Raw genomic sequence first — 19,172 nt, 5'->3', positions numbered from 1 at the left:
ACGGAGGAGCATGATTTCAGCCCACAAAGCCTGGATCCGGGGCCTACGCTCTTTCATGACCGTGCTACTTCAGTTTCTGAAGGTATGATATCTGGGGACGTGTAGAAAGCTTCAGAAGCACATTAAATACAACATTATAAGTTATGTGGAAAAGTAAATAAGCTAAAAATGACTCCAGTAGTTTCAACAACAGTGATACTGTCACATCTGCATTAGACTATAAGCTCTCTTAAAACAGAAACCATTTCTTATTCAAATTCGTATTCTCATGGACTTCCCAGCCGGTCCAGGGGTTAAGAATCCATACTTCCATTGCAGTGGCCTGGTCGAGGAACTTAGATCCCGCGTGTCACTCAGCATAGCCAAAAAATAGATAAATAAAAATAAATTTTTTAAAAAAAACAGTATTCCCAGTACAGTGCTTAGCATAAACACTTAATTATTGCTCAAATGAATAAACAAATTATTCACTACCAGGTTTCGAGAACCTTTAAGTCACTTAAACAGAACAAGAACAGAACAAGTCACTTGAATGAGTCACTTGAACAAGTCACTTGAACAGAACAAGGCTTATGCAAGTAGAAATGAGAGAAAACAAACAGAATGACCTTGAGCATTTATAAGAATTTAAAGTTACAAGCCTTGAGCCAAAAATAAGATCCTTAATGAAACTATAATAAAACAATAAAATAATTTATTGCTGTTTGCAAGCTAGTGATAAAAATGTGTTTGAAGCATAGTGGAAATTTCAGGAAAAGTGTCAGTACTTTTTTTTGCAGCTCACCCTTGAGCACTGTTGCAGGCTTCTGATATGCTTGATAGGAAGCACAGGTTCACCTAAGCTAACAGTGTGGTACAGACTCGGAGGCACTCTGTAAGAGAAAACATGTATCATATATAGGTATGGTTACCCACATTTCAGAAATAGACCACATTTCAGGCTTAGACCAGTGATTGGCCCGTGATCACACATAACTAGTGTCCTGCTTCTACTAAAATAAAACAGGAGCCTGGTAGGCTACAGTCTATGGGGTTGCAAAGAGTCGGACACGACTGAGCGACTTCAGTCAGTCAGTCAGTCAGTCCGGAAACATATATGGGTGTGATTAAAACTGAAGTACAGTCTCATTATAATCAAACAACATTATCATTTACTTTCAACCTTGTTCTTACAGAATATGTATGTGTACATGGAGTTTGACTCAAGATTCTGTCTGAATGATAACATGTTTCTTGCCATCTATAATGCTGTATCTGTGTCATGTGTATTTCCACTATTCATAGTTGATTCCTCAGTTCTGTTTTCCATTTTTTTTCATTCAGTTACAATAGCCTTGCCTTTTATTTTATTTGTCTCCACAGCATCCTAAATTGTGATTGTTCAGTAAAGGTTTCCCAAATGGTTAGATAATGCCACCATTACAATTCATTTGCTGAAGAAAAGAATTACATGAATGAAGTTATCCATTTTATCAACAGCTAAATCCCCTGAAGTAGTCTAATGGGTTGCTTTGTTTTTGTGCAAACTCAAAAGGACCAAATCTACAAACTAATGATTTTAACATGTCCATCCTATATAGGACTCATTCACAATTCTCTGATTTTGAATTAAAACTCATTAGTATTTTGATGATCTCAAAAAGCAATACCTTACAGATTTGATCCTTTAGACAATAACTGCTGTTCTACAACCAAACACTACAGAAAAGAATGGTGGCCTCACACCTGCTGACGACAGCAAAGGCTGAGTGAGGAGCCTAGATGCACACCCTCATAAGGCTGGAATCAGGCACCTGGACACCCTGACCTGGGTGATGTCACAGAAGGCCCAGCGGCGAGCAGGACTTTCACCCCCAATAGCCAACCCTGGGTCTTCACTGGGGGTGCCTGGACTTGTGCTCCCTCCCTCCTGGGATGGGGTCAGAGGAGGCGCTTCCTCCCGTGGCTGAGCAGCAATAAAGCCACCCCACCTCGGTGACAATGAAGACCACGTAGTGAGCCAGAACTCCTACCCATACCCAAGTGTAATAAACCGTCCCCCTTCCTTTGAGTGTCAGTGGGGGCCAAGTGGGGAGCCCATATGTACACCTCCCCCAGCAGTGTAACAAGATGGTGCTTCTCCTTCTCAACCAGAGTAGCGTCAGCTAAAACAAACGGTCTGAATAAGATCCGGAGTCTCACAACTTCATAAAAAATGTCCATGTTTCAAAAGAAAATCACTCGTCAAAGCAGGAACCAGAAAAACTTCAACTTGAATGAAAAAAGACGAGATGCTGACACAGATGTTAGGATTCTCTGAGGATTCTACAGCAGCCATGATAAAAATGCTTCCACGTAATTACAAACATGCTTGAAATTAATGAAACAATTAGAAAGCTTCAGCAGAGAAGCAAACTCAGCAAAGAAAAAGAAGAGATTGAGAAGAAGCAACCAGAAATTTTAGAACGGAATAAAAAGCTTGGTGGATAAGCTCAACAGTAGAATGGGAGTGGCAAAGAAAAGAATCAGTAAACTCAAGATAGCACAATAGAAATTATTCAGTCTGATCAAGAGAGAGAAAACGGAATAATAATAAAAAGCAGCTCAGTGAAACTAATAAGATCTAACATTAGTATTATCAAAAACAAAATGCTAACTGAAAACTCCTCAAACTTGGCAAAAGGCATAGAATCATAGAATCAGATTCCTTACAGGATAAACCCAAAGAAATATATACCAAGACACATCATAATTAAACTTTGGAAAACTAAAGACAGAACAAATCTTGAAAGCCACCAAAAATAAAAAGAAGACAGCGTCCCTATAATAGGGAAACAACCAGAATGACTGGATTTACCATCAGAAACTAAGCTGGTCAGAAGGATGTGGCACGCTATTTTTAAAGTACTAAAAATAAGAAACTGTCAATGCCGAATCTCATACTCAGAAAAAAAAATAATAACCTTCAAGACAATCTCAGATGCTTAAGAGAATTGGACACCCACAGACCTACCCTAAAACAATGGCTAAACAGAAAGAAAATATCAAAGGAAGGAAACTTGGAACCCTAGGAAGGAAGAAAATACATGGTAAGAAGAATACTGATGAATACAAAAGACTTTCCTTTTCTTCAAGAGTTTTATATTATGTTTGATGGTGGAAGCAAACACTATAAAAGTCTGATGTGGTTCTAAATATATACAGCAGAATTTATAAGACAGTTTAGTATAGATGAGGGGCAAAAACAGAGGTTACAGGCGTTGCAATTCCCTAGGCAATCTTCTGACATCACAGCTGGGGAGCTATGACCCACTGCTGGAGAATCAGTAAGCTAAGTGTGCAATTACAGCCGAATCTGTCTTTTTTAAGATAAAAAGTATTAGCAGAAGGTGACAGGTTCTCATACGGAAGAAGGTAGGGTAAGCATTTGACCCATTAATATTTTCCACTGTGATTACTATTCTCTTTGCATTAAAGAGAAGAGAGAATCAAGATTATATAAAGAAATGACTCGAGATTGTAAAATTTAAAATCCTGTTTAGTCAAGTCCCATAGAGTTTTTTTTTCTCAAATACCTGTGCGTTCACCATTGCAGATGATTAAGTCAGTGCACAACAGCTGAGTTTTAGCTGCAATTACATCACATTCACTTTTTTAAAATGACCATTTCAGAAAACATACTTCCAAAAAACTGAAACTTATTTACATTTCTTATAGGAAATATATGTCAGAAATTGAAATTTCATTCAAAAAGTGGTTTCTTGCACATCGTTCTTCCCTCTGGATAGACAACAGATTTGGATGGATACTGTTTAGGTTAATCACGAGACATTTTTCCAGTGATGAAAGCTGTGTGCATCACAATTTTCTCATCTATGAAGTGATAAGACAGAGACAGTACATGAGCTGCCTCCCTATAGGGTTACTTCTGAATTAAATGAAATAATGCAAGCCTAAGCTTTAAAAGGAAAAGTTTTATGGAAATGTAAGATAATACATATGCACACATCAGAAAGAATATTTTTGTACTTGGAAAATGCAGAATGGCTCAGTGGTGAAGAATCTGCCTACCAATGCAGGAGATGCAGGTTCTATCCCTGGGTGGAGAAGATCCCCTCAAAAATGAAATGGCAACCCACTCCAGTATTCTTGCCTGGAAAAACCTATGGACAGAGGAGCCTGGTGCACTACAGTTCATGGGGTCGCAAAGATTCAGACACGACTTAGTGACTAAACAATAACCGATGCAGAATAATATCTCATATTTTATTATGACCTTTGTTCTAAGGTAATATGACGTTTTTTTTCCCTCCACCCAAACTTCTCTCTTAAAGAGGAAAGCCAGAAGTAATGAATCTGTTTTCTTCTATGCTTAACTATTTTCAATAGAGGTCTTAAAAGTAGACTAAGGCTCGCCAAACAATATGCAGTATGATAGAAGCACAGACACGATTAAGATCCTTTATTAATCTTAAATTCTATATGAACATGAAACATATTTGTACAGAAAATGCTTTCAGAGATGTTCTTTTATTCTCACTTAAAGAGTTTTGAATATCTCTTCTATCTCTCCTAGGATTCATTCTGTCAGAAGTCATCTATAAATTAAAAATAAAGAGCAGTGTGTGGGTCAAACAGTATCAACTTTATCAACCTCTTATAAAAAAGAAAATGTCACAGAGCATGGCAAAAAGTCAACCTGTTAATAAACACCAAGGAGAAACTTGCATCTTCCAACCAGGCAACTTGCTGGTCTAGTGGGCTCAGCCTGTCCTTTAAAATAGAAAGAGAGAGGCTTTTCCTCATCAATTTGAGTTAAAGGCAAAAACTTGACTTGAAGGGTTTGGTTAAAGGGATGGTATTAGGAGGTGGGGCCTTTGGGGATGATTAGGTTTAGATAAGGTCACGAGGGAACCTGAGGTCACATGGGAAGCCCCCATGACAGTGTCCTTACAAAAGAGAAAGAGAGGAGAGCTTGCTCTCTTGGGCGCTTGAGGCTATAACGCAGACAACCATGTGCAAACAAGGAAAAAGGGTTCTCACCACCGAATCTGCTGACACCTTGATCTTGGACTTCTAGACCTGTGCTGTGAGAAATTTCAGTTGGTTAAGACACCCGTGCTTAGTAGCAAAAGTCAACCATAATTCTGTGATGCCTTAGGATATTGCCTTCTATTTCAGAACATAGTCACAAAGTTCCCAAATCAAAACTAAATTTATCTTCATCTTAAACTCCTGCTATTCAGAAAGAATGGGACCCCGTAGAGTTCTGGAGGGATCAGATGCCACAAAATCAAGCACCACCTCCCACAACCCACAAAAATGATACTGAAATAAACAGATGATATTTAAATGAAAAAGTCATTATAACTGGTTTGGAGTGTATGCAAAATATACCATCAAATAATTAACTTCTACATAAAAATAAGAATAAGCCTTATCCTCACTGTAAAGGTAAGTTTTGTGAACTGTATGACTCTCTTTCCAAGTCCTTCAACGTGCCCACTGCTTCCCCAAAATGACCATGAATCACCCCTAACTTCACCCCTCAACACACACAAACACGCAATTATTATTAGATTTTCACAAAGAAGACCAGAGGCAGGCATTGGTACAACAGATGTACAAAGCAGGATCTTTGCATCTATGGTTTACTGCAGACTTTGTTACAACCTTGCACTGTGCTGGGCATATGACAAGTGAAAAGAATGAACCTTCTCATGGGTGAGGGGGCTGCCCTTCCTACCACCGGTTTATGGGCTGCTTGAAGCTCACATTCTGCCAAGTTCTTGTAATTCAGAAAAGGGAGGGGGGCTTCATTTTGCCATGGTTTTCAGGTTTCGAACCAAAATCTTACTGGCATTTCTACCAAATCACAACCCATGACTGAATAACCCATGAATCCTGTAGTGTAGTTTTTTGGCGGAAGTTGTAACGTGTGTGCGTGCTCACCCAGTCGCATCCGACTCCTTCTGATCCCATGGACTGTAGCCCATCAAGCTCCTCTGTCTGTGGAATTTTCCAGGCAAGAATACTGGAGTGGGCTGCCATGCTCTCCTCCAGGGGATCTTCCCAAACCAGGGATCGAATCTGCGCCTCCTGTGTCACCTGCTCTAACCAGCATTACAATTGCAGCCAATCAAAAAATCAAGAGGGGAAAAATAGTGTTTAGATTTCCTGTTGCAAGAATATTCAGCTTCTGAAAAATGGGATGTCAACTCTGAGCCTTCCTTCCCAGAGTCAGCATTTTCTCCTTGGAAATCAGATCTGATTCTTCAGGGGGTCTAAAGGATTATTAACCTGCTCTCTTAGGCATGACAGGCATGGAATAAGTGATAGGCTAACTTCTGGATGCCAAAATTTCTTGGCATGTAAAAGAGAATATACAGAAAACACAGACTACACACACTCAAAGAATCTGCAGAAGCAAGGCCTGCCAAGAGCACAGAGAACTCGGAGAACCTATAAAGACTGCTGGAAGCCAGAGCCAGCACTGCAGAGGTTATCATTTCTTGCTCTGCCTTGAGTCCTCTGCATTGTCTAATGCACCTAAGGGAAGGAAACAGTGGCTGGGTCATTTCTTAACAACATTAAAAAAAACAAGCTACAGGGTATCAATTTCTGAGGATCTAATTATTTTACCTGCAATAAAATGCCCAGGAAGTGCGATTGGTAGCAGTCCAAAGGTTTCCTGGACTTTCACACCCAGAGCAATCTCAAACTTTACACCTAGCCTGGAGCACAGGTGTATAAAGATGATTCAAGTGTTAACACAAATGCTGTTTTACACAGGGTCGTTGCTCAGTGGACAACAGTGTGATAATGCAAGCATGGCATCTGCCACAGGAAGAAAGGGCAGTGCTCTGAGGACAAGAAAAGGCAGTTCAATCCACGGCCTTGCGCTTCACAGGTTATCAGGACCTTCTGGAGGACTGATTTTCCTACATACAGGAGCAAACTGAATGCTGTCCCTTGTGGCTTTATTCTCTTTTCTTTTCTAGTATTCTTTCATCCCTGCAGTAAATGCCTTTTCTATGAAGAACCGCTGGCTGATGGGGGTCAAAGGCCATCAGTAAGCTGGTGGCATTTTTTACACATGTTCTGAGCGGGTTCGAGGGGCCCACAGCGACCTCCAAAGACAGGCTATCCAGGGGGGATAGCCGGGCAGTGAGCAAGGAAGGTTGTCCATTAACCCATTAACGTTGCTCAGTGCCCATAAGGTTGTACCTTTATTAGATTAGATAACAGTATATATTATAGGCTAGGCTGTTAAGCAAATAAATACGGGTAAGGAAACGACAACCCACAAAATTACATGCCTAGTTTTAACCACCACTCACCACTCTGAGTGAGTCGATTTTCATCCGCTTATGCAGGGGCAAACCAGTTACTCTGGCGCTGTCGGTTGCGGGTAATGACCCCCTTTACTCTTGCAAAGCAAGTAAGAGACAAACTGCAAGGAACACCCACCCTCGGGACTCAGAAACACGTCGGGAAGAGCCACTTGTTGGGGGTGGCGGTTTCCAAACCGATTTGTCGGTCCCACACCTCGAGTTCTGGAAACGGTCCTCCGGCCTCGGGCTCTAGGTGGAGAGGCAGGACGTTCGGGGAGAGAGACGCGAGGTGCCCCCGCCGCCCAGCCGAGGGGGCCGAGCCGCGGACGAGGGGAGTCGGGTCTCACGGGAGGACGCGGACGCCGCCCGGGGGCCCGGGAGACCCCGCGCCGGGGCGTCCCCGAGGCGCCCCCGCCGCGGGCTTCCGCGCACGTGGCCGCGGGGCGGGCCGCGCTCCCCCTCCTGGCGGGCTCCCCGAGCGGCTCCGGGCGCGCGGCGGCGGCGGGCGGGGGCGGACCCGCGAGCAGGACTCCTGGCGGCTTTCCAGGTCGGCGCACTAATACGGGCGATGAGGCTTCGCGGCTCCAGTCTGACTGACGCCGGCTGGGGCCGCCGCCGCCGCCGCCGCTGCAGCCGCTGTCTCGGTCCCCGCCGCCGCCGCCGCCGCCGGGCCCTGCAGGCGCTGGGCGCGCGCAGTCAGGCAGTGAGTGCAGCCGCTCCGAGCGGGCGGCCGGGGGACCCACCTCGGGGCGGGGGGCGGCCAGACCTCCATGGGTGGGTGGATTGGGGGGGGCCATGAGTAGCAGCGCGGGGACAGGTAAGAGATGCCCTCCCCGGCGCGCGCCGGGCGTGTGCGTGTCTGGACGCGTGTGCAGCGAAGTTTTTCTTCCATAGGGAAGGGTCTGGCGTGTGGCCGGGGCTCTTTGTGCTCCCGTCCCTGTACCTCCTTGGTGGGGCCTGTCTGAGGTGGAGCGGGAGGGGCGGCTCCGGGGAGACGGCCGCGCGGGCCGCGGGCACCTGGGACCTGTCAGCGAAGGCTCGGCCCGCCGGCGTGCGGGGCTGTGGCCCGGCGAGGGGGCAGGGGTGCGCGCTAGCCGTCCGTTCCCCACACCCCTTCCCGCCCCCGGCCCGGGGCTGGGTCCGCACCGAGGACAGGCTCCGTGGAGACCCAGACTCGCAGCTGAGTAACCGTTTGCTGTGGCCGGAGGGCTTGGGGAGGACACTGGAGAAATCGGGGTGCATGCAGGGCAGCGAATGTGACTCAGCTGGCCTTCCCTGGCCCCCTGCCTCATACCGTTTTTACTCTGCTTACCTTTGAGGCAGGCGAAATGAGCAGGAAAAAAAAAGTTAGGAATGTTGTTCAAGTGTCTCTAGGCTAACGCTTGGATTGTGTTGGGAGCCGGGGTGTTTGTCTTTTTCCTTCGCCTGCCATTCGGTGCCAAGTCTCAGCAGAGGGGAGGGGGGCGAGGTGGGGAACAGATACAGGAGACGAAGTGACGCCAGCATTGTGCTGGGAAAGAGGGGGGTGCGTTTTTATGGATGGCTAATCGCTGACAAGTCTTCCCGTTACTATTCCTTCCTCCTCCGACCCTTGACACTGGAAATTTGAAATGATGGTTTAGAAATACTCTGTTGACTTGTTTCTGGGCGGGAACTGGGTACTCGTGAGAAATAACCTACAAATGAGGTAGAATCGAGTTTGGGAATGAAATTGCACGTAAATTCTTTACCCAGTCACAGTCGGATACACACCCACAGGTCACTGTGGATGGCTTTGAACGGATCCAGTTTACAAGTACCATTTTCAGTGGCTTGCCAGATTTCTCGGATGATCTTTTGGAAGTGTTGCTGAACAGGAATGATAGAGGATAGCTGTAAAGTCATAAGGCATTTAATAATGCTAGCTCCTTGGCCATAACTGAGCCAGGCATTTGAGGCACCCTTCTGGGTGAGTGATAAATTAATCCTACAGCGTATCTTCTGCCTTGGGATTCCTGTCGCTGTGAGGGAATGCCATTGGATGTTTACATTGTAGAAATAGTGATCTATATTTAAAAAGGAAGTAAAAGTAAAACCCAAACACATTCCCCTAACTCCAGATAGACAGTTCAATTAGTAAGTGCCCTTATGTTTGTAGGAAACCATGAGCAAGATTTTGGACCGCTTTCAAGTTGTGGTTATCCAAGAAGGACGCTGCAGATAAGAAAATGATGTAATCATTTATAAATAAGGAGCGTTTAAAATATGATAGAAGTTGCAAATAACATATCAGAAAAGTAACTTTTAGTGGTAATGATTGCCTTCATTGATGGCAAGACAACTGTCTTTAGCGGACAGCCTTCAGCCTGTTAATCTATTCTGACACAACCAACTCCCATTTTTATGCTTGACTGGCCATCTTTGTCAGAGCTGTTTTTTTGCTTGGGCTCTGTGGTTTCAAGCTATGTTTTAAGAGAATGCCAACATACCCTTGATCTGAGGAAACTCATTTTTATCAGTACAGTGTTTGCTAAAAATCAAAGATACAAACAAATTTTAGGCTAAACTTCTAAATATTTTGCAATTCTCACATCTTTGTTATTTATTAAAGTCAGCATGAGCTATTTGACTTTGCTTCTTTTAAAATTTTCTTCTTTTTTAATATATTTCCACTTAATGAGTAATCAGAAAATATTCACAAATGTCAACTACTACTCTCTGATTGCCCAAGACCATGGGATGAGACAGAAAGGTTTTTGTTGTTAATGAAACATTGCTAAGGATTCTAGAAGTAATAAACAACTGGTAAATCTGTTTATCCTTTCTAATCATGTGGTCAGTTGGAGGGAAAAAATCTGTCCAGAAACTATTTCATAAAGATTAAAATAGTCAATTTCAGTTTTACAAACAGTTTCATTCTTTTCAATGAGAGCACAATATCCTTTGCCGTATTTGAAGAGTTGGTATTTAATAAGTGATCACCATAGCACTTAGGCAACTAACTAGTTTATATCTGACATCCCCTCTGCAATAAATAAAACAGCAATTTCATCATGTTTGGCTTAAGTGTGTTGGAAATAATATTTATACACAAAATGTACTCCGATACAAGGAAAGCTAAAAGTTACGAAAATGAAGAAGTGGTTTTTCTTAAATTTGGAAAACATACTACCTTGAATTTTAAAGCTCTAACGAGGCATAGTGCAGATTTTCTGCCCATCACGTCTAACATTTAGTGAGAAATTCAGAAGCAGGGAATAGTCTGGAATGAAACTATAAATGTTTAACAGTACATCGAAAGCATGAGTCTCTTCAAATAGTTGTAATTCTAGGCTGTTGGATTTATATTTCCTTGGTTACTGTTGCCAGTGAGTTGAAAAGTTATTCTAAAAGGGGGAAAAAAGCAAACTAAATTTGTGAGTGAATTTAATAGTATGAGCACGTTAGAACATTGACCTGGTGAACTGTTCATGACAAGAGTAGGGGCATAACAACAAGGAAAAAATAAATATCTTTTGGATATAAACTAACCTTTAAAAATAAATATTCCTATAAAATTATGTCTCTCAAGAAACATGGGCTAACTAGAGTTAAGATTTCAAGATGCTTGTTAGCATTAGAAACCATCAGACCCATAGAAGCTGAGTGTTCTTGCCAATGGCCCACAGCCTGACACTTGCCACCCCAAACCATCTGAACAACACCCACTACTCCCTCTGTTGGCCTTGAGCTGACCCCAGACCAATTTCCAGGCTTATCTTCTCACTCCTTCCATATTTTATGCTGCAGTTAAACTAAAGAATTGTGATTTCCCCTGCTCATTGCCCTGGCTTTCCTCTCCTCTGCACGTGTCCTGACGCCAAGGCCCCTGCCTCCCCACCTCTCACCAGAGCCACAGACCTGCCAGCACCTTCCTCATCTTTTACAGTCCTGTCCAGGTGTGTCCTCCTTTGACACCTAATGGCCCTTGGCATTTTGCACCCTTGTATCTTGCCTCTTGGTGAATTCCTCATTTGCCAATTTCCTTCTTCTCTTCAGTCCTGTCAAAACTCTATGAAGGAAGAGACCTTGTTTTATCTATCTTTTCCGTTTGTTTCATGCCAACTACAGTGCCCTGTCTAGTGCTTTGTCAATAAATATTAATTCAATGGCACGTCTTTCACTGAATTCATGGTCTGAAATAAAATCTGTAAAGGAGTTTCCCCTAAATGATAGGTGTTAATGGTCCATCTTTCACAAAGCCAGTGTTGAGCTGGAGCTGAGGACTGAGGACCCGTGGAGAGGCTGTGGAAAGTGACCCCACCCCCCACCCCTGCCCAGTGGAGCCTCTTTCTCCTGAATATTGTGGTTGAGCGTTAGAGTCAGGAAAGCTTCTATGATACTCTTATTGCATTAGCAATTTTCCATATCAGATTCACTACATACACAATGGAAACCATTTAGCAAAGAAAAACCCAGATTTTTAATGTGATACGGCTACCACAATGAAACCCTAATTCGATTCCATAGAAAATTGCTAACACAATATGTCGACCCCCTTCCCCCGCCAGCAGTAGCCACAGAAAAACTGTTTTTAGTGTATGTGTTTCAAACTCTGCTCACAAAATGAGCTGACTGCTGCTGAGATGAGCTTCTGTTTTGGTCAGGTTGGATGTAGAAGTGGTCTCGTCTGTCTTGTCAGAAGACCTTAGTCCCCCTTCTGTGTATTACTTATTACGTTACCAAAAGATAGTATACCCTGTCTTAGCATGCATCATGTTCTGTTTAGTGGTTCAGAATTAATAGAGTTAACATAATGTAAAAAATATAATTTGTATATAAATATCATGTCTATATAATATAGTTGATTATACACTTTTAATTGGGAAGTCTAATGAACTCAAAACCAGTTTTCTAAACTCAAGAGACTCTGAAATAAAGTTTAAATGCAAAATTTAAAGTGAAAATGCATGAATCTTAAGATACAGATGATAAATGTATATGTGCAGAGCTGTATCATGTCAGAAGGCCTAACCACTGAAGAGCTGTTGGTTCTCACGCTTCATTCCCTAAACCAGTTTTAATTGAAAGACAAAACTTTAATCTATGAAATCAGTGTAAAGGAGTTCTCCAAAGTCCTGAGTTTTCCAAAAATACAGCTTTTATTTTCTTTTTTGGTGGGGGCTAAATACTAGCTATCAAAATCATTCTCTCTCTCCCTTCTGATTATCTGATAACACTGGTGGGGATTATTTCTATATATGAAATTTCTCTTAGGGAAATTTAATATTTCATATCCGATGACTTCCTTTTTCCCCCTTTGTCACATTTACCTTTGAGGAACTGTACATAGGAAACATGTGTTCCTCAATCACGCAGTGGGTTTAGGGCTACAGTTATGCAAAGCTGTCTCTGTTTACAAACACTGGGGTTATCGGGGATGGCCATCTAGTTTCCTTCGCACTAGACACATAAGAGTTCACATGTGCTCTAGGGGCCACCCAGATGTGTTGATGGCCTTGGGGATTCGTCCTGAAGCAAATGAGAGGGTTTGGAAGTGGTGGAGGTGTCGACACTCTGAAGGAACAATGGCTTCACCTGATCGATTCTGAGAGCACCTCCCCAGCCGGGCGGGCAGTGCGGGGCTCCTACCTCCACAAACCCTTCTTAACCCATGAGACATCTTCTTCCATGTAGCTGAATATTTTTCATTTTTTAATCTGTTAAACTGCTTGGAAGCTGATCAATTGTAGATTTGCTCTAGTTAATGTGTGTGTGTGAGTTTGTTTTTAGAAACTGCAGTCCATTTTGCAATAGGTATTTGAAGCAGTTTATCAGAAGCCTGGAAGGATTTTGTCCCAAGCACTTACGGGCTTTGGAAGGTTTAGAGCAGATTTGCAGATTTTTTTTCTTAAGGAGAAGGTGATGGATAGCAGAGTTCATCTAAAGTGGTACCGGTTGCTTTCTGAGTTGTTTAGTTGCTAAGTCATGTCCCACTCTTTGTGACCCCATGGACTATAGCCTGCCAGACTCTTCTGTCCATAGGTTTTCCCAGGCAAGAATACTGGAGTGGGTTGCCATTTCCTTCTTCAGGGGATCTTCCTGACCCAGGGATCCAACCCGTGTCTCCTGTATTGGCTGGCTGGCTGGCAGATTCTTCACTGCTGAGCCACCAGGGAAGCCCTGCTTTCTGAGTACTTGTATCTAATTTAATTGACTTGGTGGTACCACAGTTCAGAAAACAACTCGGAAAAAGATGACAAATTCCATCAGAATTCTCCATCTCTTGGTAGAATATTTAATATCTCCTATTAATCACACTTCATTATAAATCCATTCATTCATCTTGCCTTTTTATTTACTAAGACTCACACTTGACAGAATTGGAGTTCTGTAGGAAGAGGAAGGAGAAAGAGTAGGTCATTTAAAAGTTGGTGCATTAGGACAGATGCAAGGGTTGGAGGCACCTGAGCTTGAAAGGGTGCGGCAGAAAGCAGGTCGGCAGATGCCAAAGGTGGGCATCACCTATTTGGGTTAGTTTTAGCAATATTAGAGGCCACCTGTACCAGGAGTACAGGTGAATATTCATTGGAAGGACTGATGCTGAAGCTGAAACTCCAATACTTTGGCCACCTGATGCAAAGAACTGATTCATTGGAAAAGACCCTGATGCTGGGCAAGATTGAAGACAGGAAGAGAAGAGGACAACAGAGGACGAGATAGTTGGATGGCATCACCGACTTGATGGACATGAGTTTGAGCAAGCTGCGGAATTGGGTGATGGACAGGGAAGCCTGGTGTGCTGCAGTCCCTGGGGTCGCAAAGAGTCAGACACAACTGAGCGACTGAACTGAATTGTACCAGGAGTGGAGAGCCTCTTGGTGGGCCGGCCAGTGAATTTATCATCTCTCAGGACATCGTTTCTCTGGGAAAAGGAATTCTAGTTTTCCGATGACCACACAGAAATGAATATGACTTGTTTGTAAAGTGGGACCGCCAGGGGTTAAAGATGTGAGTGATTATTATTAATGATATGAGTGATTATTAGAAGCCAGTGATTGTGAAAAATGAGAAAATGTGTTAAGTTGAAAAGATATGCGGCCCCAAGTGCTTTTCTTTCCCTTGTTGATACCTTTATATCATTCTTGCCCTATCTCCTAGTGAAGTGAAGTGAAAGTCGTTTAGTTGTGTCCAACTCTTTGTGACCCCCATGGACTACACAGTCCATGGAATTCTCCAGGCCAGAATACTGGAATGGATACCTTTTCCCTTCTCCAGGGGATCTTCCCCACCCAGGATTCAGACTGGGGTCTTCTGCATTGCAAGCGGATTCTTTATCAGCTAAGCTACCAGGGAAGAATCCATTTCTATTTCCTAGGGGTAGTTGGATTTCATTTTTAGGAGCAAAAGTTGGATGTGATATTTGTCAAAGACAAACCCTTGTGAACATGTATGCTTTCCCTGGATTTATTATTTATTATGTGTTTCCCAAGGCAGTTGTTAGGTGTTGGATGCTTGCAAACAGTGACAGATTGGTGCCTGGGTGTTATTTCAAAGGAGTGTTACCTTCTTTGTGTGATAATTGAACTAAATTGACTGCAAACAGTCATTTAAAAAAATTTTTTTAATACTGTGTTGATTATGTTTCGGGGTCTTCTGAAAATGTGATTTTGTGGCTGTAAAAGTTGCTCTGGAAAGGGGGACTGACACATTTGGTCATTTGTTCAATGTTATTTACTCGATGCCTGTTGTACCTATACTGCCTGTGAGGCCCCGAACCATGCCCTCGGGACCATATAAAAAGGTAACCACATAAAGTAGCATAATAAAGTAAAACTCTGGTCTCCAGGATTTCTTAGCCTAATTAAGACAGAGAGAGGTCAGGAAAGCAAATATCAAAATGTTTACCTAAGATTTTTTATACCAAAAATTGTCATCTGATTTTTGTATTCTGATTCTCTCCTTTTTTTCTGGCTAAAATTCCATTTTAACTGTGTGTGAATTTTGAGTCATTCTTGACAGGATAATTAGGACCATATTGTGGTCCTTACAGTCCAAAGCCCCATATAAATAAAGAAGGCTGAGTGCCAAAGAATTGATGCTTTTGAACTGTGGTGTTGGAGAAGACTCTTGGGAGTCCCTTGGACTGCAAGGAAATCTAACCAATCCATCCTAAAGGAAATCAATCCTGAAGATTCATTGGAAGGACTGATGCTGAAGCTGAAACTCCAGTCGTTTGGCCACCTGATGCGACGAACTGACTTGTTGGAAAAGACCCTGATGCTGGCAAAGATTGAAGGCAGGAGGAGAAGGGGATGACAGAGAACGAGATGGTTGGATGGCATCACCGACTCCATGGACATGAGTTTCAGCAAGCTCTGGGAGATGGTGAAGAACAGGGAAACCTGGCGTGCTGCAGTCCATGGGGTCACAAAGAGTCAGACATGACTGAGCAACTGAACAGCAACAAAGGACTGTAAGCAGAGATGAAATGGAAGGCATCATGGGGAAGTGATGCTGTCAGCAAGTCCCCTGTGAAAATCTATGGATGCTGAGGGCATCCCTGGGCCTGGAATTTCACCCCGTGTCTTTCAGGAAAAGGACACTTTACCGCTCTGATTTCCCCCGTTATCCTCTGCTGTCTCAAGAGGGAGATTGCATGGCCCCTTCTATAGGAAACCTTCCTCAGCCCTTTTAATAACAGTTATAAAAATGCACCTGTCACCTGTCTGATGACAGTCTGTTTAGATTTCTGTCTCTCCCTCTGAAGACTGTAATTGTAGAGGAAAGGTACCACGTTTTTATCTTGAGATACTCAGCGCCTGGCACCATGTCTGGTTCCTCATCACTATTTGATGAATTTAGTTCTTCCTTTGACCTTGTTCTTTTCTTTTCCCCTAAGATATGTCAGTGTTTTGTAGAGTAAGGGAAGAAAGCATTTGGATTTTAATCTCTAGGCACAAGAAAACAATTCCATTTTAAACTTTGGTCAAAAGAGAGGTACTTAAATGTTTGAACAGGAGAATCACATACTCAAAGGGGTTTGAAGGAAGGTGAAGACCAGTTGTAGAGGCATGGTGCATGTGAATTAGTCCACATTAGGACCCGGTGAAGCTGCTGAGTTGGCTGATACACCATGAATGCCTTGGGCCATTAAAAATCTGCCTTTCCCCAAACTTCAATGCATAACACACCTCATTAGCAATTCTCCTCTATTGGTTTTTAATCTCATCTTTCAGGCAGCCTGTGGCCAGGAAACTCAACCTCCCATAATACACACACATCAATAAAACGTTTTAAATTTCCCACGCATCATTATTAAAAACACTTGAAATGATCTTCACAGACAGTGAACACTTTGTGAGTATTCAAGTACAGGTTGATGTTCTCTGTAATGTCACCTTAAGTAGACAGATGATTAACCAGAACAGGAAGGAGAGAATGCATTCTATAACTCTGCCTTTTGGAAGAATTTATTGTATCACATCAACAAAGCAATAGGCATCAGGTCAGCAGTTGGAGAAAGAAATCGCAACCCACTCCAGTACTCATGCCTGGAAAATCCCATGGATGGAGGAGCCTGGTTGGCTACAGTCCATGGGGTCACAAAGAGTCAGACACTGAGCGACTTCACTTTCACTTTCAGCAGTTAGACTAATAGCATATGGCCTAATAATAAAATAGTTACTATTAGTGATAAAACTGGAATTTACCTTCACTCGTGCAGCATTTATTGTAGTACAGACCTGGTGTGAAGCTGTCCAGACCACAGCCTGTGCCCTTTAGAAGGAGCTTGGCATCTCTGGGGAAAACAAGTAGCAAATAAGGTGTCAGGAGTGAAGGTCAGTGCCAGGTGAGGGGGAAGCCCAGGGGTGCTGTGGAGGCTGATCCATGCTAGTGCCCCGGCCTCAGAGATCGTTTCCAGGAAATCTTCCAGCTCCATCTTTAGTGAGGAGCAGAAGGTGGCTGCATACAGGCCTCCTGGGGAGAGGGGAGGGAGTCAAGGGCAAAGGGCACGAGGATTGTTGAGGCTGGAACGTAGTTGGGGAGGCCAGATTGTGACGAGCCTGATTTGAAACAGAATGCCAAAAGCATCAAATCATACCCCACCCCACAGTAGTGTTTACTGTGTTAATTTATGTTTTTATATAAAATAATACGTACTGAGAGGAGAAATTTGGATAAAACTCTTTTAAGAGCCAACTCATTGAAAAGACTGATGCTGGGAAAGATTGAGGGCAGGAGGAGAAGAGGTCAACAGAGGATGAGATGATTGGATGGCATCACCAACTCAATGGACATGAGTTTCAGCACACTTCAGGAGGAGATAGCCTGTCCTTCAGCCATGCTGCAGTCCATGGGGTTGCAGAGTCAGGCACGACTGAGCGACTGAACAAGAAATTTTAAAGCACAAACAAAGCAGTTTTAATCCCCACTGCTGTAAACAGTTCCTGGCCATTTGGCTGCAGACTCACAGCAGGGTGTCGCTCAGGACTGGGAAGGACATCCCATGAGAGCCCCACGGGGAGGAGGCTGTCAGGGGGGTGGGTTGCTGGGGTGAAGAGGCACAGTCCATGACAGCTGCCTGGAGTGATTCGGACTCACTGAGGACGTCTAGGATGGGACATACTCAGTAAGGCGTGGCAGGGCCCAGCGCAGGATCTGGTGACCTGTGGATCCAGCAAGAGGAAGGGATAGAATTTCTGTAGGACCATTCAGGGTCAAGGGTGGCTCCTGGTTCCTAGTCTGGACTAGTGGTTACAAAGTGGTGCTCCCAGCAGGGAGAAAAACAGCGCTTTAAGAGACCTGCTGCTGCTGCTGCTGCTAAGTCACTTCAGTCGTGTCCGACTCTGTGCGACCCCATAGATGGCAGCCCACCAGGCTCCCCTGTCCCCGGGATTCTCCAGCCAAGAACACTGGAGTGGGTTGCCATTTCCTTCTCCAATGCATCAAAGTGAAAGTGAAGTCGCTCAGTCGTGTCCGACTCCTAGCCTCCCCATGGACTGCAGCCCACCAGGCTCCTCCGTCCATGGGATTTTTCAGGCAAGAGTACTGGAGTGGACTGCCATTGCCTTCTCCGTTAAGTGACCTAAGAGGGTCTAATTCTCTCTCTCTCTTTTTTTTAAACATTATTTTTAGAGCAGTTTTATATTTAGTCGCTAACTCGTGTCTGATTCTTGCGATGCCATGGACTGTAGCCCACCAAGCTCCTCTGTCCATGGGATTTCCCAGGCAAGAATACTGGAATGAGTTGCTATTTCCTTCTCCAGGGGATCTTCCCAACCCAGGAATTGAACCAGGGTCACCTGCATTGCAGGTGGATTCTTTACTAACTGAGCTATCAAGGTAGCCCAGGAGCAGTTTTAGGTTCACAGAAAAACTGAGTGAAAATTGCAGAGATTTACCATGTATATCTGCTTGCACAGCCTCCACGCTGCTGATATCCTGCACTGGAGTGGGTACATTATCACACCAAGACCATAGTTTACATCCGGCTTCACGCTTAGTGTTGTGTATTCTGTGTGTTTAGACAAAAGTGTAATGACCTGCCTCCACCACTGTCCTACCCTACTGAACAGTCTCACTGCCCTAAAAATCCTCTGTGTTCTGCTTGTCACTTCCTCTCTCCAGCACCTGGAATAGGTCCCATTTCTGCATTCGGATATACTGCTCAGGGGATTCTGGAATTAGCGGTGTGTGTGTGTGAAAGCGGTTCAGTCGTGTCCGACTCTTTGCGCCCCTGCGGACTCTACCTGCCAGGCTCCTCTGTCCGTGGGATTCTCCAGGCAAGAATACCGAATACCGGAGCCAGTTGCCATTCCCTTCTCCAGGGGATCTTCCCAACCCAGAGATCAAACCTAGGTCTCTTGCATTGCAGGCAGATTCTTTACCTTCTGAGCC

The 19,172-nt window shown here is 43.8% G+C and overlaps 1 protein-coding gene across 1 annotated transcript in view; it reads left to right on the top strand.

Moving 5' to 3' along the window:
* Positions 7,912-19,172, top strand: part of SMAD9 (SMAD family member 9) — a 62,939-nt gene continuing 51,678 nt past the window's right edge. The window contains exon 1 of the mRNA XM_018056661.1: positions 7,912-8,016. The gene's annotated coding sequence lies outside the window, so the exon portion shown is untranslated. The remainder of the gene's footprint in view (positions 8,017-19,172) is intronic.

Source organism: Capra hircus, chromosome 12 (assembly GCF_001704415.2).
Source record: "Capra hircus breed San Clemente chromosome 12, ASM170441v1, whole genome shotgun sequence".
Lineage (NCBI taxonomy): Eukaryota > Metazoa > Chordata > Mammalia > Artiodactyla > Bovidae > Capra > Capra hircus.
Note: the sequence above shows the minus strand (reverse complement) of the source record. Positions and strands in the feature narration are given on the sequence as shown.